Source organism: Zea mays, chromosome 10 (assembly GCF_902167145.1).
Source record: "Zea mays cultivar B73 chromosome 10, Zm-B73-REFERENCE-NAM-5.0, whole genome shotgun sequence".
Taxonomy (NCBI): domain Eukaryota; kingdom Viridiplantae; phylum Streptophyta; class Magnoliopsida; order Poales; family Poaceae; genus Zea; species Zea mays.
In genome coordinates, this window is record NC_050105.1 from 138,665,009 (window position 1) to 138,679,377 (window position 14,369).

Below are 14,369 nucleotides of genomic sequence, written 5' to 3' on the forward strand. Positions count from 1 at the left end.
CAAAATGGGTTACAACTGTCTTTTTACAGATTTAGGTGTTACTGTCTTTAGAAGAAGTGATGATTCAGTAGCATTTAAGGGAGTGTTAGAGGGTCAGCTGTACTTAGTTGATTTCAATAGAGCTGAACTCGACACTTGTTTAATTGCTAAGACTAATATGGGTTGGCTCTGGCATCGCCGACTAGCCCATGTTGGGATGAAGAATCTTCACAAGCTTCTAAAGGGAGAGCACATTTTGGGACTAACCAATGTTCATTTTGAGAAAGACAGGATTTGTAGCGCATGTCAAGCAGAAAAGCAAGTTGGTGCCCATCATCCACACAAGAACATCATAACGACCGACAGGCCGCTTAAGCTACTCCATATGGATCTATTCGGCCCGATCGCTTACATAAGCATCAGCGGGAGTAAGTATTGTCTTGTAATTGTGGATGACTATTCTCGCTTCACTTGGGTATTTTTTTGCAGGAAAAATCTCAAACCCAAGAAACATTAAAGGGATTCTTGAGACGGGCTCAAAATGAGTTCGGACTGAGAATCAAGAAGATAAGAAGCGACAATGGGACGGAGTTCAAGAACTCACAAATTGAAGGCTTCCTTGAGGAGGAGGGCATCAAGCATGAGTTCTCTTCTCCCTACATGCCACAACAAAATGGTGTAGTGGAGAGGAAGAATAGAACTCTACTTGACATGGCGAGGACCATGCTTGATGAGTACAAAGCACCAAACCGGTTTTGGGCTGAGGCGATTAACACCGCCTGCTACTCCATCAACCGGCTCTACCTTCACCGAATCCTCAAGAAGACATCATATGAACTCCTCACCGGTAAAAAGCCCAATGTTTCATATTTTAGAGTCTTTGGTAGCAAATGTTCTATTCTTGTCAAAAGAGGTAGAAAATCTAAATTTGCTCCTAAGGCTATAGAAGGCTTTTTACTTAGTTATGACTCAAACACAAGGGCATATAGAGTCTTTAACAAGTCCACTGGACTAGTTGAAGTTTCTTGTGACATTGTGTTTGATGAGACTAACGGCTCCCAAGTGGAGCAAGTTGATCTTGATGAGCTAGATGATGAAGAGGCTCCGTGCGTCGTGCTAAGGAACATGTCCATTGGGGATGTGTGTCCTAAGGAATCCGAAGAGCCTCCACAAGCACAAGATCAACCATCACCTTCCATACAAGCATCTCCACCAACTCAAGATGAGGAACAGGCTCAAGATAATGAAAATGAAGATCAAGAGGATGAGCCACCTCAAGAGGAGGACAATGATCAAGGGGGAGATGTCAATGATCAAGACAAGGAAGATGATCAGGGTCCAAGGCCGCCACACCCAAGAGTCCACCAGGCGATTCAAAGAGATCACCCCGTGAACACCATCCTCGGCGATATTCATAAGGGGGTAACCACTCAATCTTGAGTCGCTCATTTTTGTGAACATTACTCTTTTGTTACCTCTATTGAGCCACACAGGGTAGAGGATGCACTTAAAGATTCGGATTGGGTGCTGGCGATGCAAGAGGAGCTCAGCAACTTCACGAGAAATGAGGTATGACATTTGGTTCCACGTCCTAACCAAAATGTTGTAGGAACCAAGTGGGTATTCCGCGACAAGCAAGATGAGCATGGTGTGGTGACAAGGAACAAAGCACGACTTATGGCTAAGGGTTATTCACAAGTCGAAGGTTTGGATTTTGGTGAAACCTATGCACCCGTAGCTAGGCTTGAGTCAATTCGCATATTACTTGCCTATGCTACTTACCATGGCTTTAAGCTTTACCAAATGGACGTGAAGAGTGCCTTCCTCAATGGACCAATCAAGGAAGAGGTCTATGTTGAGCAACCTCCCGGCTTTGAAGATAGAGAGTACCCTAACCATGTTTACAAACTCTCAAAGGCGCTTTATGGGCTCAAGCAAGCCCCAAGAGCATGGTATGAATGCCTAAGAGATTTTCTTATCATTAATGGCTTCAAAGTCGGCAAGGCTGATCATACTCTCTTTACTAAAACTATTGCAAAAGATTTGTTTGTATGCCAAATTTATGTTGATGATATCATATTTAGGTCTACTAACAAATCTACTTGTGAAGAGTTTAGTAGGATCATGGTACAAAAATTCGAGATGTCTATGATGGGGGAGTTGAAGTATTTTCTAGGATTTCAAGTCAAGCAACTCCAAGAGGGAACCTTCATCAGCCAAACGAAGTACATTCATGACATACTTACCAAGTTTGGAATGAAGGATGCCAAACCCATCAAGGCACCCATGGGAACCAATGGGCATCTCAACCTCGAAACGGGAGGTAAATCCGTAGATCAAAAGGTATACTGGTTGATGATAGGATCTTTACTCCACTTATGTGCATTTCGACCGGATATTATGCTTTCCGTATGCATGTGTGCAAGGTTCCAAGCCGATTCTAAGGAAATTCATCTTAGGGTCGTGAAGAGAATCTTGAGATATTTAGTTTATACTCCTAAGTTTGGTCTTTGGTACCCCAAGGGATCCTCTTTTGATTTATTAGGATATTCAGATGCTGATTGGGCAGAGTGTAAAATTGATAGGAAGAGCACATCAGGGACTTGTCAGTTTCTGGGGAGATCCCTGGTGTCTTGGGCTTCAAAGAAACAAAACTCAGTAGCTCTTTCTATCACCGAAGCCGAGTATATTGCCGCAAGCCATTGTTGCGCGCAATTGCTTTGAATGAGGCAAACCCTTAGGGACTATGGCTACAAATTTAGCAAAGTCCCTCTCCTATGTGATAATGAGAGTACAATCCGCATGACGGATAATCCCGTTGAACACAGCCGCACTAAGCACATAGTCATTCGGTATCACTTTTTGAGAGATCACCAACAAAGGGGGATATCGAGATAGCCTATATTAACACGAAAGAACAATTAGCCGATATCTTTACCAAGCCATTAGATGAGAAAACCTTTACCAAACTTAGGAATGAGCTAAATATTCTTGATTTTAGGAACTTTGATTGATACTTTGCACACATTGCTCATTCATATACCTTTGATCATATCTCTTTTATGTCTATGACTAATGTGTTTTCAAGTGTATTCTTATGCTTAGTCATAGAATTGAAAGGAAATGGAGTATTCGACAAAGACGACGCTTCCACTCAACTCCATCGATATTATTTACTCTTTGCCGGTATTCCGCCATCTCTCCACATTGGTATAATCTTTCACTCATATATTGTTTGCCAAAGGGGGAGAAAATTTTACTTAGGGCTCATATTTCACTCAAAGTATCCGTTTTTGGCGATTCATGCAAAAGGGGAGAAAGTATTAGCTCAAAGCAAAAGGACCGCACCACTACACCAATTTCAAAATTTTTCGAAACAAGTTTAAGTCTTTAAATGTTTTTCAATTGGTATCTTTGAAATTAGCATTCCTTTAAGAAATTCTATCTCAATTGGTAAAACCCTCTTGAACACTAAGAGGAGAATTTCATTAAGGGAGAGTTTTGTTTAGTCAAAGCAAAAGCATTTGAAACAGGGGGAGAAAATTTCAAAATCTTGAAAATGCCTCTCGAAATCTTACTTATATACCTTTGCCTATTTGCAAAAGACTTTGAAAAAAATTTCCAAAAGAATTTGCAAAAACAAAACAAGTGGTGCAAATGTGGTCCAAAATGTTAAAAGAAAGAAAGCAATTCATGCATATCTTATGAAAGTTTAAATTGGTTTAATTCCAAGCAACCTTTGCACTTACCTTATGCAAACTAGTTCAATTCTACACTTATATATTTGCTTTGGTTTGTGTTGGCATCAATCACCAAAAAGGGGGAGATTGAAAGGGAAATAGGGTCAAACCTTTTCTTAAATGATTTTGGTGGTTGAATTGCCCAACACAAACAATTGGACTAACTAGTTTGCTATAGATTAAGAGTTCTACAGGTGCCAAAGGTTCAACACAAACCAATAAAAAGTCCAAGATAGAGTTCAAAACAAAAGGAGCAAAAGAAACCGAATGTAGCCCTGGTCTGGCGCACCGGACTGTCCGGTGTGCCACCGGACAGTGTCCGGTGCACCAGGGTGGATCAACTCGAACTCGCTACCTTCGGGTTTCTGGGAAAGCCACTCCGCTATAATTCACCGAACTGTCCGGTGTAGCACCGGACTGTCCGGTGAGCCTTGCGGAGTAACGGCTACAGCACCAACGGTCGTCTGCAAAAGTGAACAGTGAACGCTACAATGCGCGGACAGTTCGCGCAGAGTCAGAGCAGGCGCCAGAAGGCACACCGGACAGAGAACAGTGACTGTTCGGTGCACCACCGGACTGTCCGGTGGCCCAGCTGTCAGTAGCTCCAACGGTCGAACCCTAACGGTTGGGTGACGTGGCTGGCGCACCGGACAGTGTCCGGTGGCGCACCGGACTGTCCAGTTCGTCCATCGGCAGACAGCCTCCCCAACCGCCATTTTGGTGGGTGGGGCTATAAATACCCTAACCACCACACTTCAAGGCATCCAAGTTTTCAGCCATTACATTCAATACAAGAGCTCTAGACTTCACTCCAAGACACAAACAAGAGATCAAATCCTCTCCCAAGTCCGAAATCACTCCAAACATTTAGCGACTAGTGAGAGAGAGAGATATTTGTGTTCATTTGAGTTCTTGTCGCTTGGATCGCTTTTCTTCTTCCCCATTCTTGTTCTCAACACCTTTGTAATCAAAGCAAGAGACACCAAGTTGTTGTGGTCCTTGTGGGGACTAAGTGTCCCAATTGATTGAGGAGAAAAGTTCACTCGGTCTAGGTGACTGTTTGAGAGAGGGAAAGGGTTGAAAGAGACCCGGTCTTTATGACCACCTCAACGGGGAGTAGGTTTGCAAGAACCGAACCTCGGTAAAACAAATCACTGTGTCACTCTCTTTATTTGCTTGTGATTTGTTTTCGCCCGCTCTTTCGAACTCGATTTTAATTCTAACGCTAACCCCGGCTTGTAGTGTGTGCTTAAGTTTATAATTTTCAGATTCTGCCTATTCAACCCCCCTCTAGGCGACTTTCAGGTTGGCCGCACGGTATTAGATGGTTGAAATAAGGCTCCCGTCCTTCAGATTTATTGTAGACTGCATAGTTTACAGAGTCTAGATTGAAATGAGTAATAGAGATGGGAAAGCTGGTAGAGATAGCCTTACTAGCATAGTTAATGCTGACATGCAAGTTACATTCTATACAATCAGTGTTCTTTATTTTTAGAACAACTTATTGTCTTCTCGACGTGACGACGTGTACACATTGGTCACTTAGGTCATGCTCAGCAGACCGTGTATGTGATCATGTAAAACACTGTTTTACACTTTAGAGTGTGTTGTTTATAGATTGGAAGTTTAAAATAGAGGAAGTATAAAAGGTGAGATGGGGAGTCTACTAGAGATAACCTTAGACATTTTGTATAGCCCCAAAGATTATCGGAGTCCCAAAATTCAATGAAACATGGAGGTATACAATAAAATAATTTAGTATCTACTCCATTCGCTCCAAAATAATAGTTATTTTAGCTTTTGTTTTTATGTCTATATTCAAATGGATGATGATAAATCTAGACTCATATATAAAACACATACCTCGAGTATTGTATGATCCCGTTAATTCCTAAAACGAATTTTTAATTAGGAACGGAAAGAGTACAACTTATTCATGGATTCCAGGATAGGCTAGAGATGGCCAAACGGCCCGCCCGACCTGGGCCTGGGCCCGGTGAAGCCCGGTCCGTTTTGGGCCTGCCCGCCAGGCACGATTAGAAAACCGGGTTGGGTCATTTAAACTCGTGGGCTCGTTTCCCTGTCCGAGCCCGGGTTGCAGCGGGCCGGGTCGGCCCGGTAAGCACAGAAAAAGCGGGCCAAAAAATGGAATAAGCGGGCCGGTAAGCACGGTTTAATGCAAAAAGCGGGCTTGACGGGCTTAGCGGGTAAACGGACCGTGGCGGGCTAGCTCACCGTGCTTAGTTTCCTGTCCGGGCTCGGTCCGCTTATTCGTGCCGGGCCGGGCTGGACCCGTATAGAACCTGGTCGTGTCGGACTCGGATCGAGTCTAAAAAGCGGGCTTCGTGGCGGGCTCACGCGTCTCGTTCTTATTGGCCATATATAGGATAGACAGTTAACTTTGGATTATATTACACAATTTAGAAACGTCGACTTTTTGTGCCCTGCGCTAATTGCTGGAAAAGAAAAAGAGAGGGATGAACGGAGAGAGAAAAGAAAAGGCCCTCATATCGAGCCCAGTAGGGTTTCTGGGCCTTGTGGTGGACCGTATCAGCCCATAGCCAACTGCCATTTTTTAGACATGCAAGCGTAATCGCCACGCAGGCGCCGATAGGCCTGGGCTGAAATTTGCAGCCCCTTCATTTCTTACTTGCGTTTTTTTAAAAAAAATACGTATATCAAGAAAAAAAAAAGCATAAAAATATAGATTCCAATATGTTGATTTTCGTTTTTTGTGCCATCGCGAGCTAACCTAGCACTTGTGAACTATTCCTAATTTCACCTAGCTTAGAGTTTGCTACGGCTCCATAATATTTGTAGTATGATGCCTCTCGTTTTGTAGAGGCTGAGAATTGAAAGCAGAAAACCCTTTATGTTTTGATCTAAAATGGGTTTGGAGCTCGCTCATTCAGTTACTCCCAATGGGCCAAGAGAAGTACGAGAGTTGGTTTATGTAATAATTTTTAAAGTCAAAATCTAGGTTTTATGCAATAAAAACAACTCTTCAATAGCAAACTATACCTTTCTAATATATCTCATATTTAGTGGTATCCTAAATTACCTACACACACTCTCTTAGATTTGGAGTGGCTTGCTATCTATTATATTAGCTCCGTTCACAAATATATTACGTCGTTGACTTTTTTAAAACTTTGACCACTCATCTTATTTAAAACATTTATTTGAAAATGTAAAATTTTAGGTTACACTTAAACAACCGTAGGTGATATAATAAATCATAACAAAATAAACGATAACTTAAGATTTTTTAAATAAAACGGATGGTTGAAGTTTTTTAAAAAAAAATTAACCGTGTCATGTATTTATGAACGGAGGGGAGAGAGTACATGTTATTCGATATAAGAAATCGTCAGAAAAAGAGAATGATTAGAAGGTTTTTTTTCGACTGCGAATATGCCGCCTCTTTGCATGAGAATATATGGAAATCGAATCCGTAAGGACTCATGGATTTCAGATATGCTGGTAACGAGTGATCATCACTCGACGCGGACCGACGGAGACCAAAACGCACGCAAATTTGGCCTGTTTGAGGTCATTCCCGATCGAAGGTAATACTTTTGCCGAGTTCTGGCTGAGCAGAGATAATTGGATTTTTGCCACTTACAATGTTGTCTTCTTGTTATAATTACCACTCTGTTTATGAATTATATTGTGTGTCCAGCTGGATCTATGAAATGGATCTGATGGCAATTTTAAAAAACTATTTCTTACTGATGGCAAATATCAGAATGTCTTCCGATTGGCACACGGCCGACCCGCCTCAATGCATGCTGTCCTCGTCATTAACAGATTGAGGATTTGGCCGTCCTCGTCACCGAACACCTCCTGGCAGGCACGTTTCTTCGTCATCGTCACCGCACATAAACAATTGCTGAGCGAACGTTCGATCTGTTCATGTCTAGTTGATCGCTCAGCTCGCTCCTTGCATTTGCCATGAAGCTAGCCGTTCATCCTTGTAACGGACAGCCAAAAGTGAGCTGTTCGTCACACAGATCCGTACAAGTGTATGATTTCGACCGGGATTAATATGATGCCGTGTTGCACGAGGGATCTTGCGGAGTGTGACGTGGCCGTGGTGTAATATGTCGATCGTCGTTATTAAAGGAGCTAGCTAGTGTGGGCAAAGCTGAAGGCTGAACCTTTCGGTTCCCATGACGCGGCGGGCACATTCCGAATCCAGCTGAGGGGATGTTTGGTTTATAGGGACTAATGTTTAGTCTATTCATTTTGTTCCATTTTAGTATATAAATTGACAAAATATAGAAACTAAAATAGAATTTTAGTTTCTATATTTAATAATTTTGTAACTAAAGTGGAATAAAATGTAGGGACTAAAAATTAGTCACTAGAAACCAAACACGCCTGAACCACAGCGAGCTGCGCGTGCATTAGTATAAGCTTGCTCCGAGCCAGGTGTCGCGCGCCGCGACGAGCCGCCTGCGCACGCGCTCCATATGCTCGTCGGCTCATTCATGCAAATTGACGTAGGCAGTGGCGCACGCTTGAGCCAGACAGCTAATCGGTCCGGCCGGTCGGTACAAAATAAATACCATAGGTACTTATATAAAAATAAAATCTAGTGCGCAAAGTATGGAGAGAATGTTCGTTATCCCACGGTTTTTTACTCAGCATACACTTTTAAACAATAACTTAGCTATAATAAATTAAGTACTTATAATAATTAGGTTATTTCTATGGATTTTAAGCCCACTCACTCACGTTGAGCAGCAACAAATTATTTTATGAATCATTAGTCGAGTTCCTTATTCAAAATAATTACTATTAGATCATAATCATCCTTGCATAAAATAAGGAACGAACCAAATTTCGGGTAGGGTGCGGCTCACTCATGGTTTAAAATAGAAACCCTCACCCACAACCATGAAACCTCAGGTCGAGTGCGGGTTTCACCCGCGGATTAAAATCTTCGCCCATACCCGCGCCCCAACGGGTCGAGTACATTTATGTGGGACAAACCCATAAAATGCTAACAATCCTCACCTAAATCTAAACCATGTATTAAACAATTTCAAAGGCACTATTCTTTGATATTAAATTAAACATCCACCTAGAACAAGAGTTACACTCGTCCACAAATAAACAATAGACTATGTGAAAGGGAAATATGGTCAAACATTTTCCTATAAATGATTTTGGTGGTTGAATGCTCAACACAAATAATTGGACTAACTAGTTTGCTCTAAATTATATATTCTACAGGTGCATAGAGGTTCAACACAAACCAATAAAAGATCAAAGTTAGGGTTCAAAAGAAAAGAGCAAAAGAAGCCAAAGAGAACCATGGTCTGGCGCACCGGACAGTCCGGTGTGTCACCAGACAGTGTCCGGTGCACCAGAGGCAGTACAGTCTGAACTCTTCACCTTCGAGTTTCTGAGGCCGCGCTCCGCTATAATACACCGGATTGTCCAGTGTGCCACCGAACTGTCCGGTGCACCAGCGGAGCAACAGCTATCCAGCGCAACGGTCGTCTGCAAAAGTGTGAACAGTGCGCGCAGAAATCAGAGCAGGCGTCAGAGGCGCACTGAACAGTGAACAGTACCTGTCTGGTGCAGCACCGGACTGTCCGGTGCGACATGAAGTCAGCGCTCCAACGGTCAGAATCTTTAGAACCCTAACGGTTGGGTTACGTGGCTGGCGTACCTGTCGGGGACCATAATTAGGGGTACCCTCAAGACTCCTAATTCTCAGCTGGTAACCCCCATCAGCATAAAGCTGCAAAGGCCTGATGGGTGCGATTAAGTCAGGGATCAGTCCATTCGAGCGACTCGATCACGCTTCGCCCGAGCCTAGCCTCGGACAAGGGCAGCCGACCCCGGAGGATTTCCGTCTCGCCCGAGGACCCCCTCCAACGGCGGACACATCTTCGGCTCGCCCGAGGCCCTGCCTTCGCTAAGAAGCGACCCTGACTAAACCGCCGCACCGACCGACCAAATCGCAGGAGCATTTAACGCAAAGGTGGCCTGACACCTTTATCCTGACGCGCGCCCTCCGGCAGAGCCGAAGTGACCGCCGTCACTTCGCCGCTCCACTGACCGGTCCGACAGAAGGACAGCGCCGCCTGCGCCACTCCGACTGCAGCGCCACTTGACAGAGTGATGCTGACAGGAAGCCAGGCCCTGCCAAAGGCACCATAGGAAGCTCCGCCCGACCCAGGGCTCGGACTCGGGCTCAGCCCCGGAAGACGGCGAACTCCGCTCCGCCCGACCCAGGGCTCGGACTCGGGCTCAGCCCCGGAAGACGGCGAACTCCGCTCCGCCCGACCCAGGGCTCGGACTCGGGCTCAGCCCCGGAAGACGGCGAACTCCGCTCCGCCCGACCCAGGGCTCGGACTCGGGCTAAGACCCGGAAGACGACGAACTCCGCTTCGCCCGACCCCAGGGCTCGGGCTCGGGCTCAGCCCCAGAAGACGACGAACTCCGCTCCGCCCGACCCAGGGCTCGGACTCGGGCTCAGCCCCGGAAGACGACGAACTCCGCTCCGCCCGACCCAGGGCTCGGACTCGGGCTAAGACCCGGAAGACGGCGAACTCCGCTCCGCCCGACCCAGGGCTCGGACTCGGGCTCAGCCCCAGAAGACGATGAACTCCGCCTCACCCGACCCAGGGGCTCGGACTCGGCCTCGGCCATGGAAGACAGACTCGACCTCGGCTTCGGAGGAGCCTCCACGTCGCCCAACCTAGGGCGCAGGCCAGCCACGTCAACAGGAAGCGCCATCATCACCCTACCCCGAGCTGACTCGGGCCGCAGAGAACAAGACCGGTGTCCCATCTGGCTGTCTCCACCAGATAGGCGATGATGGCGCCCCGCATGCCCTGTGACGACGGCGGCTCTCAGCTCTCTTACGGAAGCAGGAGGACGTCAGCAAGGACACAACCGCTCCGACAGTTGTCCCTCTGCTAGGCTCCGCCACTCCTCTGACGGCCACGACATCACACTAGTTGGGTTCCAGGATCTCTCCGGCTGCCACATTGGCATGTACTCAGGGCACTAGCTCTCCCTCGCTAGACACGTAGCACTCTGCTACACCCCCATTGTACACCTGGATCCTCTCCTTGCGTCTATAAAACGAAGGACCAGGGACTTCTTAGAAAAGGTTGGCCGCGCGGGACGAGGACGGGACAGGCGCTCTCTTGGGGCCGCTCGCTTCCCTCACCCGCGTGGACGCTTGTAACCCCCTACTGCAAGCGCACCCGACCTGGGCACGGGACGAACACGAAGGCTGCGGGATTCCCACCTCTCTCGCGCCGGTCTCCGGCCGCCTCGCTCTTTTCCCCCCTTCGCGCTCGCCCACGCGCTCGACCCATCTGGGCTGGGGCACGCGGCACTCACTCGTCGGCCTGAGGGACCCCCCGGTCTCGAAACGCCGACAGTTGGCGCGCCAGGTAGGGGCCTACTGCGTGTTGACGAACAGCTTCCCGTCAAGCTCCAGATGGGCAGTCTCCAACAACCTCTCCAACCCGGGACGGTGCTCCGTTTCGGGAGTCTTGAGTTCATGTCCCTCGATGGCAGCTACGACATGATACTCCTTCCACCGCCGCGCGACAACGACAATGGTGGCCGACAGCCCGCCCGCCGGTGGCGGAATCGACGACGTCTTCCCCGCGTGGCGGAAGAACAACATTCGAGCTCGCCCCGTCCTCTCCCCCGCCGACGGAGGAGGAGGCGGGGCAACCAAGGCCAAGCAGGAGGTCGCGCCTCATCGACTGTCGAGCGAGTCGACGTCCCTGGCACCCCAACGGGGGGCGCGTTGGGCGTCGACCTCGCGTTTGAGACAAAGGCGAGCGCCGTCTCCCTGCGACACGCCAATCCCGAGCAAGTGGACGACGCCAGCGCGCTTGCGAAAAGCTTGCAGGACGTCGCCCTCGTACCGGAGGCGACGATGCAGTCAGTCCTCGACGTGACTTCATCGTCGCTCGACGACCAAAAGGTACCAACCGATTCCCATCCTGCGTCATTTGTACTCCGCCTCAACCCGCCTAGCAATCTCGCTTTGGCGGGCGCCCTTGTAAAGGCGAGTACAAACCCTCTGGGGTTTCGCTTGCGGTCGCCTTGGGACCGGCTGACGGACGTCTCGACCTACGGGCCCTCTGGGTCCGAGGAAGATGACGACCCCAACATCTGTTGGGATTTCTCTGGATTTGGCAACCCCCGGGCCATGTGGAACTTCATGACCGCATGTGACTACTGCCTCTCTGACTGTTCCGACGGTAGCCGCAGCCTCGACGACGAGGACTGCGGCCCAAGCCGCGAATGTTTCCACGTCGATCTAGGGGGTCCCTCCGAAGGCAATCATCTCGGCATGCCGGAGGACGGTGCTCCCTCTGGGCCGGTGCCTCGCGCTGACATCCCGCGGGAGCTAGATGTGGTCCCCGTTCCGACGGGGGGTTACGACCCACAGCTTGAGCAAGTCCGCGGGGCGCAGGCCAGGATCGACGAGGGAGCAAGAGCGCTTGAGCCGATCCGTCGGGACGTCGGGCAGGCATGGGTGGGCCAACCCCCGGCCGGAGAAATACGTCACCTGCCCCAGGGTCTCCAGCACCGCGTCGCCGATGTCGTCAGGGTCAGGCCACCACCTGCATCCAGTGGGGTCGGTCAGAACCTGGCCGCAGCAGCGATGCTCCTCCGCACAATGCCGGAGCCATCCACCACCGAGGGTCGGCGAATCCAAGGAGAACTCAAAAATCTCCTGGAAGGCGCCGCGGTCCGACGGGCCGAGAGCACTGCCTCCCGAAGGCAAGGATATCCCTCGGAACCTCATGCCGCGACCTCCCGATTCATGCGGGAAGCCTCGGTCTACACCGGGCGCACGCGCAACACCGCGCCTGCGGCCCCGGGCCACCTCGGCAATGAGCGCCATCACCGTGACCGTCGAGCCCACCTCAACGAGAGGGTGCGCCGAGGCTATCACCCCAGGCGTGGGGGATGCTACGACAGCGGGGAGGATTGGAGTCCCTCACCCGAACCACCCAGTCCGCAGGTCTTCAGCCGGGCCATCCGGCGGGCGCCGTTCCCGACCCGGTTCCGACCCTCGACTACTATCACAAAGTACTCGGGGGAAACGAGGACGGAATTGTGGCTCACGGACTACCGCCTGGCCTGCCAACTGGGTGGAACAGACGACGACAACCTCATCATCCGCAACCTCCCCCTGTTCCTCTCCGACACCGCTCGCGCCTGGTTGGAGCACCTGCCTCCGGGGCAGATCTCCAACTGGGATGACCTGGTCCAAGCCTTCGTCGGAAATTTCCAGGGCACGTATGTGCGCCCTGGGAATTCCTGGGACCTCCGAGGCTGCCGACAGCAGCCGGGAGAGTCTCTTCGAGACTACATCCGGCGATTCTCGAAGCAGCGCACCGAGCTGCCCAACATCACCGACTCAGATGTCATCGGCGCGTTCCTTGCCGGCACCACCTGCCGCGACCTGGTGAGCAAGTTGGGTCGCAAGACCCCCACCAGGGCGAGCGAGCTGATGGACATCGCCACCAAGTTCGCCTCTGGCCAGGAGGCGGAAGAGGCTATCTTCCGAAAGGACAAGCAGCCCTAGGGCCGCCCGTCGGAAGATGCTCCCGAGGCGTCTACTCCGTGCAGCGCCAAGAAGAAAGGCAAGAAGAAGTCGCAAGCGAAACGCGACGCCGCCGACGCGGACCTTGTCGCCGTCGCCGAGTACAAGAACCCTCGAAAGCCCCCCGGAGGTGCCAACCTCTTTGACAAGATGCTCAAGGAGTCGTGCCCCTATCATCAGGGGCCCGTCAAGCACACCCTTGAGGAGTGCGTCATGCTTCGGCGCCACTTCCACAGGGCCGGGCCACCCGCGGAGGGTGGCAGGGCCCGCGACGACGACAAGAAGGAAGATCACCAAGCAGGAGAGTTCCCCGAGGTCCGCGACTGCTTCATGATCTACGGCGGGCACGCGGCGAATGCCTCGGCTCGGCATCACAAGCAAGAGCGCCGGGAGGTCTGCTCGGTGAAGGTGGCGGCGCCAGCCTACCTAGACTGGTCCGACAAGCCCATCACCTTCGACCAAGCTGATCACCCCGACCACGTGCCGAGCCCGGGGAAATACCCGCTCGTCGTCGACCCTGTCATCGGTGACGTCAGGCTCACCAAGGTCCTTATGGACGGGGGCAGCAGCCTCAACATCATCTACGCTGAGACCCTCGGGCTCCTGCGCGTCGATCTGTCCTCTGTCCGAGCAGGCGCTGCGCCCTTCCACGGGATCATTCCCGGGAAGCGCGTCCAGCCCCTCGGACGACTCGACCTCCCTGTCTGTTTCGGAACACCCTCCAACTTCCGAAGGGAGACTCTGACGTTCGAGGTGGTCGGGTTCCGAGGAACCTACCACGCGGTGCTGGGGAGGCCATGCTACGCGAAGTTCATGCCCGTCCCCAACTACACCTACCTGAAGCTCAAGATGCCGGGCCCCAACGGGGTCATCACCGTCGGCCCCACGTACAAACACGCGTTCGAATGCGACGTGGAGTGCGTGGAGTACGCCGAGGCCCTCGCCGAGTCCGAGGCCCTCATCGCCGACCTGGAGAGCCTCTCCAAAGAGGTGCCAGACGTGAAGCGTCATGCCGGCAACTTCGAGCCAGTGGAGACGGCTAAGAC